A 14,580-nucleotide genomic window follows, 5' to 3' on the forward strand; every position below is an offset into this window, starting at 1 on the left:
CCTGGAGACTGTACAATGATTGCTTTACTTTTAGCTGCTCAGTTTGTAGTGACTTATTACACAGGAATACAGAACTAGCAAGGTTGTCCTTCAGTACCCATGGGAAAGGGTTATATAAACCTGCAAATGTGTATCCCCTCCATACAACAGTTTGTATATGTCTAGGACCTTCCACACCCCCTTGTATACTTTAAATCATCTCTAGATTAGTCACAACACCTAAGCAGTGTAAATGTCATTTAAATAGCTGTTTATACTGTAGTGCTTACAGAGAGCAGCAAGACAAAGTCTTGCTCTGTACATATACAGACAGCCTTTCCCCACAAATAGCTGAAACTTGAGTTTGGCTCAATCTACTGATAGGGGACCTATGGCTATAGAGGGACGGTTATACTTGACTTCTTCCATGATGTGGGATGGGAGATTTGAAAGGAGATGTTGAGAATGCTCTAAAGCCTAGGATGCTCAAGAAGGGTCATGGAGAACGGAGCCAAAGATGATAAGAAAGCCAACCACTTGCACTAGATATGCAAATGATGGCCATGGGTAGCAAGGGCTCAACCCAGGGCATGTGGCAGAGGAGACCAGAGAGCATCACATGAGTCCCATATGGGAAATGGGCAAACTAGAGGTTTTTTGTTATTGTTGTTCTAATATGTCACTGCATGAGAAGAAGTCTTCCACAGAAGCCCAGCTAACTGGGTAAATGAGCCCTGGAACCACTGGAGTTGCATCCATAGAGGTTTCTACCTTGTCCTAGAACAATAAGAGCCAAAGGAACCAGTGGCCAGGACTAACAGTGTTACTATAAAGACATTAATTAGGAAGTCCCTTTTTATCTGTGGCCAGGTGGTTTTTGATGACCCATGGCAACCCCATGCAGATCACACCTGTTCTCTATGTTTACTTCCAGTTAAGCCATGGGGCTCCTGGCTTAACTATTTCATCCTCTCCCAGGACCCTCATGAAGCAGGGCTTTGAATCCCTTCTACTCTAGGGAGGCCTTAGACTCAGAACTGAAGGAACAGTCCAGAGCTCTTGTCACTGCTTTGCCCCTGTTCCAAGGGCTGTCATTGGACAGCTCTGACCACACCAGCTACAAGACGCCTTCATCACACCAGTGCCTCAGCAGAAGCTGTACTAGTATTTTAACCCCCCCGCGCACCTGTTTTGTTGTTAGTACCAGTATCCTAGGTAGAACATGACCTCTGCTGCTGGAGCACCATCATTTCCAGCAGAAAGATGGCCGGCGATACTGCTGATCAGTTGTAGGGCACCATATTCACAGGCAGCATGCTCTGGTCTGCATTCAGCTGGCCTGAGGAGTGACTGACACCAGGTAGGTGAGGTCATCATATGGGGGTGTGGTCAGTTTGAGGGTGGAGAAGCAGACGTCATGCAGGGTCTCATGGATGCAGTAGATTTCATCAGTGTTCTCCACAAACTGGGGCTCAGAAAGTGTGGTGTTGCAGAGCTTGACCTTGGTGGCTAAGACTATGCCAGAGGGTATGATGTCTAAACTGGTGCCACCCCCCAGTGCCCTCTGTGTAGTGGCCTTTTGCCCAGTTATTTCCTGTGCTGCTCTGGCCTGTCAGAACAAAGAGAATATTAGAGACACACATAGGAATCCCAGATTGTGTCATTAAAACTCTGAAGAGCAAGCTGGGACTATTCTTGAGAGACCCTGGATAATCTTTTAGACACACTTTTGTTTCCAAAGGTAAAATTTCCGTAAATTAATGACCCTCAAAAAGGCCGAGATCCAGAGTGTTGGGGAAATGTTGATCTCAGTTGCTAAGCTACAGCTGAGGGGAGTAGAAGCACTGCTGTGCTGTTGCTATGGAAACAACAATGTTCTGTGCATGTCAGAAAGCTGAGAGGATTCTGAGTTTTTACCCCATGGAAATGTTTGCGATGAAAACGCTTAGCCAGGTTTTAAACGTTACACAATATAAACATATGCCATCTATGCTGTAGCACCTCATTATCTTCAACCTTTCTGATTTTATAAATTGATTTAAAAATAAGAGTCACCTTTCCAAGACTCGGGGTCGGGGGGGTGGGGTGGGAGAGGTTGGAATTAAACTGGGGAGCTGAATATGGTGGCATATGCCAGGAAGGCCAGTACTGAGGTGGTAGAGGTAAGAGGATCATCCTAGGGTGTATGAGATTGTCTCAACAAAAGAATCAGCTTGAAGGAAAGGAGCCGCCTCTGAAAATAGGCACAGAGAACATTCTGTAGATACTCTTAATTATGTATAATTAAAGAGTCAGTGCAAGGCAGATCTAAGCATTTGGTCTACACCTTGGTCACTGAAGTGGTTACCTGGCATCACTGGTCCTTTGAAATCACCTGCAGCCTGTGATGCCCTCTTTGAAGACTTTCATCCTCTCCACCCCTCCCCCTAGAGGCCTCTCCTCATGGAGGCCTTTAACAGCCCCTACAGGCCCACGCTCTCCTCTGAGCTGTCAGGAGTGAACAGACATGATATTGTCAGCTGCATAGGTGAGGTCAGGACTTGTGGTCTGTGGACACAGGCTCAGCTGGGCACTGCACACACAACTATAAAGCCCATGGCTGCTGGGAAGGGGTGAGTCATTTGGCCAGCTCTCATGGAGCATGACGACTTACCGAAAACAAAGTTGTCTGGCCTGAAGATCTGGCCAAAGGGTCCTGACCTCACTGAGTCCATGGTGCCCGGCTCCAGGTCCACCAAGATGGCCCGAGGTACGTATTTGTTGCCTGTGGGGACAAGAGCTGACTTACAACTGGGCTTGGCAAGGAGATAGATGTAGCTGCATAATTCATTACAGAAATCCCAGCATTGAGACAAAGGAAGAAAAGGAAAATGGAGACAGGAGGCATGCAGAAATCTTCAGGAGCTATAAAGTGCTTTTATTTATTTATTTATTTAATTTTTGCAGTTGGCATTTTCAATGAGATGCAGAAAGCATTTCCTTGTTGTTTGCATGCTCCTAGGCCACTTCCTCTGCCACAGCATGGAAAGCAAGGCTGATATCCAAACCCTTACCAGCAGCTTCATTATAGTGCACATTGATTCTCTCCAGCTGCAAGTCGCTGTCACCATGGTAACTGCCAGTGGGGTCGATGCCATGTTCATCGCTTATCACCTCCCAAAACTGAAATGCAGAGAATCACATCATGCTTAGGATCCTAACTGTCACCCAGAAAGGCCTTGGTCAGACAGCAGGCAAGAGCCTAGGGAGCTGCTGGCCCCTGTGTGTTTGGGCAGCAGCTGCCGCAGAGGGTCTTGGAAATGCGCAGTGAGTGCATCGGCCATATTATGACCAGAGATGCAGGGCTGGGAGGAGCCTGGAGAAGGAAGTGGGCACAGCAGATCCCCTGCCAGAACTGCAGAGGCAGCTGTTCTCTCACTCCAGGTAAGGGTGAATTTCTGTGACAAGGGGATTGAAGATTCCTGACACAGACCCAGCACCTCATTGAAATGCATAGGTTTATAGCTGTCATACATACTGGCCTTGAATGGACGAGTTTAGAGAGAAGCCTGAGGGGGAACAGAACAACAGTGGAAGGCTGGTTATTATTAGGATGCAGCTTCTATTGTGAACCTCAAACAGGAAAGAGGTGGGGGGTAGACATTTTTGTATCATGCCCACCCACATACATACACTGTGCCTGATATGAACACCTCACGGTGGCTTGGAGTTATAGCGCTACCTAGTGCCATCATTTGCTCACAAGTGGAAATAAGACTATCATGTTGTATGTAGACATACATGTAGACAGTGCCCATGTGAACAGGATTTATTTAGGATCCTCATCTGCATGGTGCTACATTTGAAACACATGTCTAGATAAAGACTGAAAGTCAATTACAAAAGAGAAATATTCTAGGCCAGTACCCTTTAAGCATCCAGGATCAAACAGATGTGGAGTTTCTTTACTAGGAAATGACAAGCGGAGTATGCAGGAATTGATGGGTATGGGGGACCAGGTGGCAAATTGGTGGGGATAAGTATGTAGCAAAATCAGGTCACTTACATAGGGAACAGTGTTCTCCCTAACCCGCAGATTCTGTGGTGCTTAGGCAGACAGTGTGTGCCTGGGTGCCTGGAAACAAGGCAAAATTTAGAGGCATTTGGAAAGGATTAGAAGCCTGGCAAAGGTGTGGTGAAACTAAAGTCGTGGGTAAGAAGCAGGCAACTGCAAGCCGTTGGCTGCTCTTCCATTGTTTCGGCTCCCTCCCCGGATCTATTATTAAATGAGACTAGCAATGGAATGAAAACTCATTGTCTTGAGGTTTGGCCAGTGAGTTCTCCAGGTAGACTGGCATCGTGTCCACTGCCCCTTTGGAGCCAGCCAGGCCATCTTCCACCATGCTTTCACACTGATAGGTGTTAAAAATGTGAGTAACCACACACTTCCGGAAGAAGAGACGATGGCGGTGTGGGAGCTTATTAGCAAGGGAGTTCAGCTACTCCTACACCCTTGGTGGAAGTCCTGCTTTGGGACAGGTCATTCTCTCAAACAAGCACAGAATTTGGGAGGGACTCACACGGGGTGCTGAGAGAGGAATGGCACACCCACCTCGCTAGCCCCCTCAGCTGACTCAATCCTGGTGATCAACGGGATGATAGATGCGACAGCCAGACTGCTCTTACATCTGACTGTGGTGGTTTGAATGAGAAGGTCCCCTGTAGCAATTCTTTGGCCCACCAACCAGCTCCCAAATCATGGCAGAGACTTATTGTTAGTTTTGAATGCTCTGCCTAGCTTAGGCTCATTTCTGGCCAGCTCTTTTAACTTAAATTAACCGGTTTCTCTTTATCTACCTTTTGCCTCACAGCTTTTCACTTTTCTTTCCTTCTTTATATCTTACTTTGCTTCCCCTGTCTGGATCAATTTCTGGCCCCAGGTGTCTCTCTCGTTCTCTCCTCTCTCTTCTCTCGATCCTAGAATTTTCCTCTTACTTATTCTCTCTGCCTGCCAACCCAGCCTACCCTTGCTCTACCTAGCTACTTCCTGTTCAGCTCTTTATTAGACCAATCAGGTGCCTTAGGCAGGCAAGGTGAAACAAATGCAACACATCTTTACATAATTAAACACATATCCTTACATCATTAAACAAACGCAGCATAAACAAATGTAGCACACCTTTACACAGTTAAAGTAATATTCCACAGCATAAGCAAATGTAACACATCTTTGCATAGTGAAATAGTCTACAACAGTCCCCCGAAGACTCAGGTATTTTGAACAAGTATTCCCAGCTTGTGGTACTGTTTGGGGAGGTTTAAGAGGTGCAGTCTTATTAGAGGAAGTGTGTCACTCAGTGTCTGCTTTGAGAGTGTAAAGGCCCAGGCCATTTCCGGTTGCTCTGTCTACTTTGTATTTGTGGTTTAAGATGTGAACTGTTAGCTTTCTGTTCAATTCACCGTACCTGCCTGTGGTGGCCACACCCCCGGGGAATGATGGTAATGGACTTTCATTCCTCTGGGACCATAAACTCAAACAAACTCTTCTTTTTATAAGTTGTCTTGGTCATGGTGTTTTATCACAGCAACAGAAAAGTAACTAAAGTAGCTGAGTGAGGTCTTGCCACTCAGATAAGCTTCTAATTTGTGAAAAGAGAGCCTGAGGCATTTTCTGATCCTAAAAAGTGACTGGGTTAAAAGCCTGCTCTAAATGTCATTTGAGGGGCAGAGTTCCATCCCAAGCAGGTAACAGAGTTTGGCAGTGTCCTCCACATGGTTCTAGCTTTAGAGTCATGATGGATGCAAGACTAAAGGGGTTGTGGAATCTTCCTCTGTGGTTTCAGAGGGCCACCGGGGCCTGGCAACATGTGGGAGGGGAATCCCTGTGTGAGATCCTGAGAGGGCAGGAGACCCTGGGAGGCCATTTTTCACAGCTGTGGACATGAAGCCCAGGCTACATTAGAGACCCAGACATGTTAGAAATGCCAGAGCCATGAGATACCTGCCAAGGAGAGCTGCATACTGGGAGTGGGGCCAGCCAGACCAAGAGAGAGATGTGTGTCACGGGGAGAAAGACCAGAAAGTAGAGTCATCCAAGCCCTTTGAAATTAAATTCCCAGATATGGGACTTTGATCTAGAGGATTTGGTGTTTGTGCTGAGTTCTAGTCTTGTTTGTGTCCAGTATTTCCTCACTGTGCCCCCAGTCCTCCTTTTGGGAATGGAAATGCATACTCTGTGCCATTGTATATTGAAAATAAGTAATTTGCTTTCTTATTTTACAAGTCACTCTCTCTCAAAAGAGACTTTGGACTTCTAAACAGGGTTGAATCTATAGAAGACTATCAGGACTTTTGAAGTTGGACTAAAAGCATTTTTGTATTATACTATGGCCACGAACTTATGAGGACCCGGTTTTGGAATGCGGTGGTTGGAATGAGTGACAAACTCTTGGAGGAAGCATGTGACTGGAGGAGGGCATTGAGAGTCTAAAGACTCACGCCACTTCCAGTTTACTCTCTGCTTTGTGCTTTCTGTTCAAGATGTGACCCCCCATGCTCCAGCCACCACCCCAGCCTGCTGCCCTGGCTCCCTGCAGCAATAACGATGGATTCTTACCACTTTGTAACTAACTGTAAGTGCAAACAAGCCCTTCCTTCTTTAAGTTGCCTTGGTCATGGAATTCTATCACAGGAAAGGAAAAATAACACACATAAACACAGAATAGATTGTGGTGGTATTGTGTTCCCCAAAATATTGTGTACTCTAATAAATTTATCTGGGGTCAGAGAACAGACAGCCACTAGATACAAAGGCTAGAAAATGGTGTCACTCACACCTTTAATCCTAGCATTCCAGAGATAGAAATCCCTCTGGATTTCTGTGAGTTCAAGGCCACATTGGAAATAGCCAAGCATGGTGACACACGCCTTTAATCCCAGAAAGCCAGCCTTTAACCCCAGGGAGTGGTGGTAGAAAGCAGAAAGATATATAAGGCGTGAGGACCAGAAACTAGAAGCATTTGACTGGTTAAGCATTTGGCTGGTTAAGCTTTCAGGCTTTGGAGCAACACAGTTCAGCTGAGATTCATTCTAGATAAGGACTCAGAGGCTTCCAGTGTGAGGAAACAGGACCAGCTGAGGAAATGGCAAGGTGAGATAGCTGTGGCTTGTTCTGTCTCTCTGATCTACCAGCATTGACCCCAATAACTGGCCTCGGGTTTGATTTTATTAATAAGAACTTTTAAGATTCATGCTACAATAGATGAGTGGATGAAAATTCCTGAAAAGAAGCTGTGTTTGGCTGTGAACAAAATACTCCTAGAAGGAGTCTGTGTCTGCAAAGACTGATGGGTCAATTGGAATTTTAGTACTATGGAGAAATTAGAACTTTGTAGGTTCGGAGGCAAGTTACTTTATCTTGGTCTAGTTTTAGCCTCTGAGACAGCCATTCCTTGCCTCACTCTGTATCTGAACTGACACCTCATGATAATAAATAAAAAAACCTCTTAGAAACTATTGACTTATCAGAATACTAGTTTCCAACAATCCAAGAGCTAAGAATGTCATCAAATAACATCTTGACCTATAGAGACGTGCCCCCCCCCCCCATTTCAATGTATCTGCCTCTCTGGTGTACCCACCACGGTACTTCAAACTTGCCTTGATGTATGACTTTTGTTGGCTTTATAAAACTATAAAAAAAAATTCATAAAACTGCTTCCACATTGGAACACAGAATTTGGGGTAATTCAAAATGGCTCCAGAATACAGTTTATTCCCTTTAAAATGAGAGCTGTGGTTTAATGTCAAAACTAGAAAGAACAACTACTGAAGTAAGAGGTGACAGCATACAATCAGACTGGAGATTTGCAAGAAGCTGCGTGTGAAGGTCTCCTACAGGAGGGTTTAAGATACAGGTGGCAATTTGATGGATTCCCGTTTGTGATCTGAATATTGATACACAGGCATCTGAAACATCTGTGGGAACACACAGCATCTCTGAGAGCATCACAGGCATCCTTCAGGAAGTCAGGATCATGCCCTAATAATTGCTAAGAACTAACATAGGAGTTCCTTAGTTCTCTGTCTATCATTTTCCAAAGCAGAGCATGGGGAAGTGTGGTGATCATGGTGAACTTAAGCGATGATCTGCCTGGTGGTCCTAGACACAAAGCAATCCACCCATGGCTTCCTGTAGCATTAGCCTTTTCAGTTTCTTCCAAACCCAGAGCCTCCGACTCTATGGCCTCTTGAGGGCTTTGGTGGGAAAAAAAGTTGCAACCTCTTTTTATGCTTTGTTTTTGCACATATCATATTGTAGACTGCTGTGAGATGCTGTGAATATGTGTTGCTCTGATTGGTTGATAAATAAAGCTGCATTGGCCTATGGCAGGACAGGATAAGGTTAGATGGTACATTCAAACTGAAGACAAGAGGAAGAAGGGTAGAGTTGAGGGGACACCAGCCCACTGCCGAAGGAGCAACAAGATACCAACAGACCCATAACACCATGGCAACATAGAGATTAATAGAAATGGGTTGAGTTAAGTTATAAGAGCTAGCTAGCAGGCTGGGCGATGGTGGGGCATGCCTTTAATCCCAGCACTCGGGAGGCAGAGCAGAGCCAGGTGGATCTCTGTGAGTTCAAGGCCAGCCTGGGCTACCAAGTGAGTTCCAGGAAAAGGCGCAAAGCTACATAGAGAAACTCTGTCTCGAAAAACCAAAAAAAAAAAGAACTAGCTAGCAAAAAGCCTGACCCATAGGCCATATAATTTGCAATTAATATTAAGCCTCTGAATGATTATTTTATAAGCGGCTGTGGGACCTCAGGGGCAGATGGGACTGGAGAAACTTACAGCTACAGTGGACTCTTTAAATTGCCTGGTGTCTGGAAAAAAACTCATATCAGAGGTAAAGAATCATTAAGGTAAGGAAAGAAGACAATATGTGTAAATAATTGGTAGGAGTTAAATTAAATTAGGGGTCCTAGAACCATTTGTTTGACCAAACAGCTAGGTTCTGGGAGCTTCCTCAAGTAGACACATAGGATTTGACTGTAACACGGCAGTCTTAGAGATTTCAGTCAGTTTTTGGTGTATCTCTTATAAATATGAATGGGCATGGGTTAGTAAGATGGCTATCAAGTACAGGTCTTTTATCACCAAACATGACCATCTGAGTTCAATCCCTGGGACCCCACATGATAGAAGAGAACCAACTTCTGCAAATTGTTCTTTGACCTCAACATGTGTGCTATGGCCCATGCAACTTTCTCCATAAATAAATATAATTTTTAAAGGCTTTTAAGAGCTGGAGAAATGACTCAGCAGGAAAGAACACTTATTACTCTTACAGAGGACCTGGGGTCAGTTCCTGGCATCTACATGGTGGCTCTCAACTATAATTCTAGTTCTAGAGGATCTGGTATCTGATTCTGGCCTCTGTGAGCACTAGGCACTCACATGGTATACATAGATATGTGCAGACAAATACACACTCATAAAAAATAAAAATAAATAGAATATTTAAAAAGATGTTTTTAGTGAGTATGGATAGGACTGAAGAGATGAGTCAGAGGTTAAAAGCACTTACTGCTCTTACAGTGGAGTTCAGTTCCCAGAACCCATTTCATGCAGCTCACAACTTCCTGTAACTCTAAATTCAGGGGATTTGAAGCCTCTGTCCTCCTCGGGCATCTTCATTCATATGCACATACTGACACACTGACACACAGACACACAGACATACATAATCAAAAATAAGTAGATCTTAAAAAATGGAGAGGCAACCAAATACCACTACACCAGGAGACCCGAGCCAACAGAGAAAGGAGGATATATAGATATCATGTAGGGAGAAGAAAAATATTTGAAAATCTCATGAGTATCTTTAGATAAGACAAAACAGTGAGTCTGGGAAATAAGAATAGAAGACCTGGCCAGGTGTGGAGGCTCATGCTTGTAATCTCAGCTCCTCAAGAGCTGAGGCAAAAAGATTACATGAGTTCAAAGTTACAACTAAAATGTCCACAGACACAGCCTTATCCTTATTTAGAAATCTGTTGTGCTTATGAAAGCCTTTTGTTGTTGAAATACTCTATCTGGTAATTAAAAATGAATTGCTGTCCTTAGGTTCTCTCCTGGAGCTTCTCCACTGGGGGGTCATGTGATTCCTTTTATGAGAAGCTGCACTTAGAAAGATAACAAATCCCAGGATCAGAGAGAGAGAGAGAGCAGTGGGATAAGTGTTGTGGTCCTTACAAATGTCTCTGCCAATTGTCTTCACTTTTTTTAAAATAAACTCATCACAGAAAGACCATTGAAAATATTAGGGCTGAGAATTCATGAATAAAACTCAATTCTTATGTTCTTGTACATGGAAAAAAAACAAAACCCAAAAACCAACAACAACAACAACAACAAAAAAAAAAACAAAAAACAAAAAAAACAATGAGTTCAAAGTCAGTCTGGGCTACACAATGAATTCCAAGCCATCCTAGGCTATAGAGGGAGACCATGTCTCAAAATAAAATATTAAAACTAAAGTCTAAAGAATTTTTAAAAAAGGTTTTCAGGAACCACAAAATGTAATAACATCAGGAAAATCCAGCGGAGACGCTGGAAGAAAAGTTGGATAACTCTTCTAAAAAGTAGAGTTAAGAAGGAGGAGGAGGAGGAGAAGGAGAACTGGGAAGCAGGAGAGAATAGTCTGGAAGGTTCAATAGCACATAGATAGGAACTCTACAGATAAGAAATGGGAAAAAACGGAGGGAAATATGATCATCTAACTATATGAAGGAAATGACTGAAAACAGGGATTTTTAGATACAGTTCTCCATGGGCATCTATCACTTCTTACAATCTAAGGCATGATGTAGTTACTTTGAAATTAATTTTCTCAAACCAGTTCCTTGGGGGAAAGACAGAGATTTATACATGAAACATGGTGCAAACTAGAGGAGATAGGGAAGAAGCCACAGCTGAGTCCTGCAGCCTCTGGGATGGTATCAGTCATCCTAAAGAGCTCTTCAGAGATGTCCCCAGTTGAGGCAAGGGAGTAAAGCTCTATACTCCCTTCCATCTGGCCAGTCCTGACCATCAGGGCCATGACTTTGGGGAGGCCATTCTCTTAATCTGAAGACAGCTATGACAAAGGAATACCCTGATGGCCCCAGCTACCCGCAGCTGGGGGAAGCGAAAGCCTCAGAGAAGTCTGGCAGTCTCTACAACTTCTGCTTTGCTACTTAAATGACAGACTTGTAGTTTTTAAAGTCTTTTTAAGTGCATGTTGACTAAGAGCTCCTCCTTATGAGACACTGCCTCACTGGTGTCTGCAGAGGGTGTGTACTGGCTACCCACAGCAGGAATGAGTACAACCTTGGCTGGGAGCTAAATCTGGGAGCAATGGAGGCAGTCCTATGCTACCTGTATGTGGAGTGTGGATTCCAACCCTACCTGTATGTGGAGTGTGGATTCTCTCCAGTCAGAACAATGCAATTAAAATGCCCATTGCTGTTCCACAGGGAGATGGCTCCTCCTGTTTGCAGACTCCACATCTATCTCAGTTGGGTCTGAACACAAGTAGAGGAAAAACGAGTGATTTACTGAGAAACTTCAACACCCACCCCCACTCTGCAGCTAGGCTTATTCAAAGAGAAAACAATAACTGTGTGTTTCTTAGAAGTGGTGAATTAGAAGTATTTGCATCTTTAGTGATTTTTCAATTTACAAAAGACCAATAATCTAACACTGTGTCATGAAACTTGCTTAAGCTTTTACTATCATGCAAGTTACATAAATGGAGTTCAGGGTCTCATTAACAAACCTATTTCTTCGTCTCATTTATATTCTGCTTATTCAATTGGTGCCTATTAAGTGCAGAAAGCTGGTGAGGTGGGTAGGAGAAAAGAGAGAAAAGCCACACCAAGTGTCTGCTAGGTTCAGTAACCAGCAATGATACTACACACACACACACACACACACACACACAGAGAGAGAGAGAGAGAGAGACAGACAGAGAGAGACAGAGAGAGAGAGACAGAGAAAGAGACACAGAGAGAGAGACACAGAGAGAGAGACAGAGAGAGAGAGAGAATCTCTTTACATGTGAAGAAATTGGCTCAGGAGGGTTAAAAGAAGGCTCTTCCGTGCCCCCAGTATCATACAATACCAGAAAGAAAGGAAGAAAAAAATAAAACAAACAAAAAAAACAGTAATTGCATCTCCTGATGCAGACAGCGCTTTTTCTGGAGATTCACAGCCAAGCAGTTTCCTAGGCAACCAGCACCCAGCCTCCAGGACTGTCTGCCTGAACTCAGAGGAAGGAGGAATGCAGCCAATGTCTACTCACCCCCTCATTTCCTGCCTTAGCGATGATGCTGCAGCCCTTTGTTGGGGTGTTAATGTGGCAAAAACAGAAAGCCCAGAGGCCTGTCCATGGGATTCTATTTCAAATGAGCTATTTCTACTCACTGAAGGTCCAGATCCATTGAGAACCTTGCTTGTGAGAGCGCTGAGCTCATTTCTATTTTTATTCACACCCTTGGTTCCTTTTTTGGGGGGGAGGAGGGGGTCCTTGGAGCAAGAATGAGTCCTCTTTATTCACATGAGGTGGGACCCTCTGAGACCCGTGAGAAAAGAAAGCCCTCCCCTCCCCCAGCCCTGGCCATGGGAAAAGGCTCGCCAGTGTGCTCTCCAGTTCCCAGACCAGGATGGGGACAGGACTAGCATGTCTCTGTGTGAAACATCCTGTTTGGCCTGGTGCCAGGTCTTTGCTTACTGTGCGCTTTCCCAGTGGACCTAGAAGATGGTCTCTGGGACTTAAGGAATTTGCTTTTCAGGTGAGTGCCATCACCACCTTCGCCTTTCTGCCCTCATCCATCCAATGCATTTCCTTTGCCCATTACTGAGAAGCAGAGACACACTTGCCCTTCTGACACCCATGTGAATGCAATCCAAACTCCTGCGTGTTGATAAAATCCATCTCCCCTGGTAATATATGGAAGGACACATCGGTGGACCAACAGGTTACATCTTTGCTTACCATTTCATATACCAACTGCCAGCTGCAGAGTAGTCACAGGTCATGATCAAGAGATAGCAGCCTCACTGTGGTCCTGGCCCACAGGGATGGGCTTGGTTCTGAGGTGTGGGAAGTCATCCACTGCCAGGATCTGGAGCTGATGGGTGTAAGTGCCTGGCAAAGTCCCCAGACTTGATAGGGTATGGAGTCAGGCTTTGTGCTCTGGAAAGGGCAGTGCATGAGGGAATATAGGGGTCAGAGAACACTCTGGCAGACAGACAGACAGGGAAAGAGGCCATTCATAAACAAGATGGCATTCTTCTGGCTCCTTCTTCTCCCAGGACAAAGAGTTGACAGTTCCTTCCTCCTGTGGTGGACTCCCTCTGGCTGATCTGCCTTGACACGGCCTAGGCAGGCCCTGACCCTGGACGCTATAACCCAACTAGCTCACTTTTCCTTGTCTAATTTGACCAGTCTAAAATGAGGTGAGGGGGACCTGACCTATGCTACCCCAAACACTTAAAAACCCAATCCCTCCTCAGGGAGGAGGGTGCAGATTTCAGTTTCTGGATCTCCTTCCCACACGTGGTGAGTTTGTCTTGGGGGGGGGGACGGCGCTACATGGATACACTTTCCCTTTTAACAAAACATGTTTGCTTGCTGTGACTATGACCTATTTCCTAGATTTTAATTCTTTAGTCAATGGAGAAAACAAACCCAACCCAAGACCCCTAGACGGTAACATTTCGGGGGGAGGGGGAGATTCATCCCCCAAGTTCATGTAATTGGAAGGCTACTGACTCATTAAGGTCAGTATGAACAAAGCCAAACTCAGAAAGGACAGGAAGGGTGTGGTGGTTTGAATGAGAATGCCTCCCTTTGGCTCAGGTGTTTGAAGGCTTGGTCCTCAGTTGTTGGAACTGTTGGGGAAGGACTGGGAGGTGTGGTCTTGTTGGAGGAGGTGTGTCACTAGGAGTGGGCTTTGAATTTCAGAAGCCCAGGCCAGGCCCAGTCTCACTCTCTCTCTCTGCCTACGACTGGCAGATCTGATGTGAGCTCTCAGCTACTGCTCCCGTGAGGGCCTCCCTGCCACTCTACTTCCCACCAGGATGCTCATGGACTGAGCCACCAATTCAGTGCTTTCCTATATGAGAACTGCCTTGGTCGCGATGTCTGTTCACAGCAATAGAACAGCGACTAAGACAAAGGGTGTGATAGTAAAACTCTCCTGGCCTCTTCCCATCCACGAATGGGGGACCCCCAAGTTTAGCAAATGGAATTACTAGGCTGGTAATTTGGTTTCTCCTTTTTCTCTGATAGGGAGATTCCTATTTAGAATTTACCTCCAATGCCTATCAGAGAACAAGAGATTTTTTTTTTTCTGGAGCTGAAATGAAGGATCTCTTAGAGTTAATTATTGATAGCTGGCTTCTGAGAAACTCAATGACCTTTGTTCCCAATGAGATTAAATCTTTCATCTTTACCTCATTAATCATGTCTTCTCAAACTTGAGGGCTCTGTCTTATCTCTCCTCTTGTTGCTCATCTCACCTAAATCAAACATGAAAAGGGTCTTTAACAAATAGTCAAGAGTGTGTGAAAG

The 14,580-nt window shown here is 44.8% G+C and overlaps 1 long non-coding RNA gene across 1 annotated transcript; it reads right to left on the reverse strand.

Annotated features, from left to right (window-relative positions):
* Positions 1-2,222: 2,222 nt before the first annotated feature.
* LOC143273454 (uncharacterized) lies at positions 2,223-12,418 on the reverse strand. Its single transcript, XR_013051550.1, has 4 exons — positions 12,307-12,418; positions 11,412-11,527; positions 3,033-3,141; positions 2,223-2,743 (listed from the first exon to the last, which is right to left on the reverse strand). It is a non-coding gene; the product is annotated as an uncharacterized LOC143273454 (long non-coding RNA).
* Between the last annotated feature and the right edge of the window lie 2,162 nt (positions 12,419-14,580).

Source organism: Peromyscus maniculatus, chromosome 5, assembly GCF_049852395.1.
Source record: "Peromyscus maniculatus bairdii isolate BWxNUB_F1_BW_parent chromosome 5, HU_Pman_BW_mat_3.1, whole genome shotgun sequence".
Lineage (NCBI taxonomy): Eukaryota > Metazoa > Chordata > Mammalia > Rodentia > Cricetidae > Peromyscus > Peromyscus maniculatus.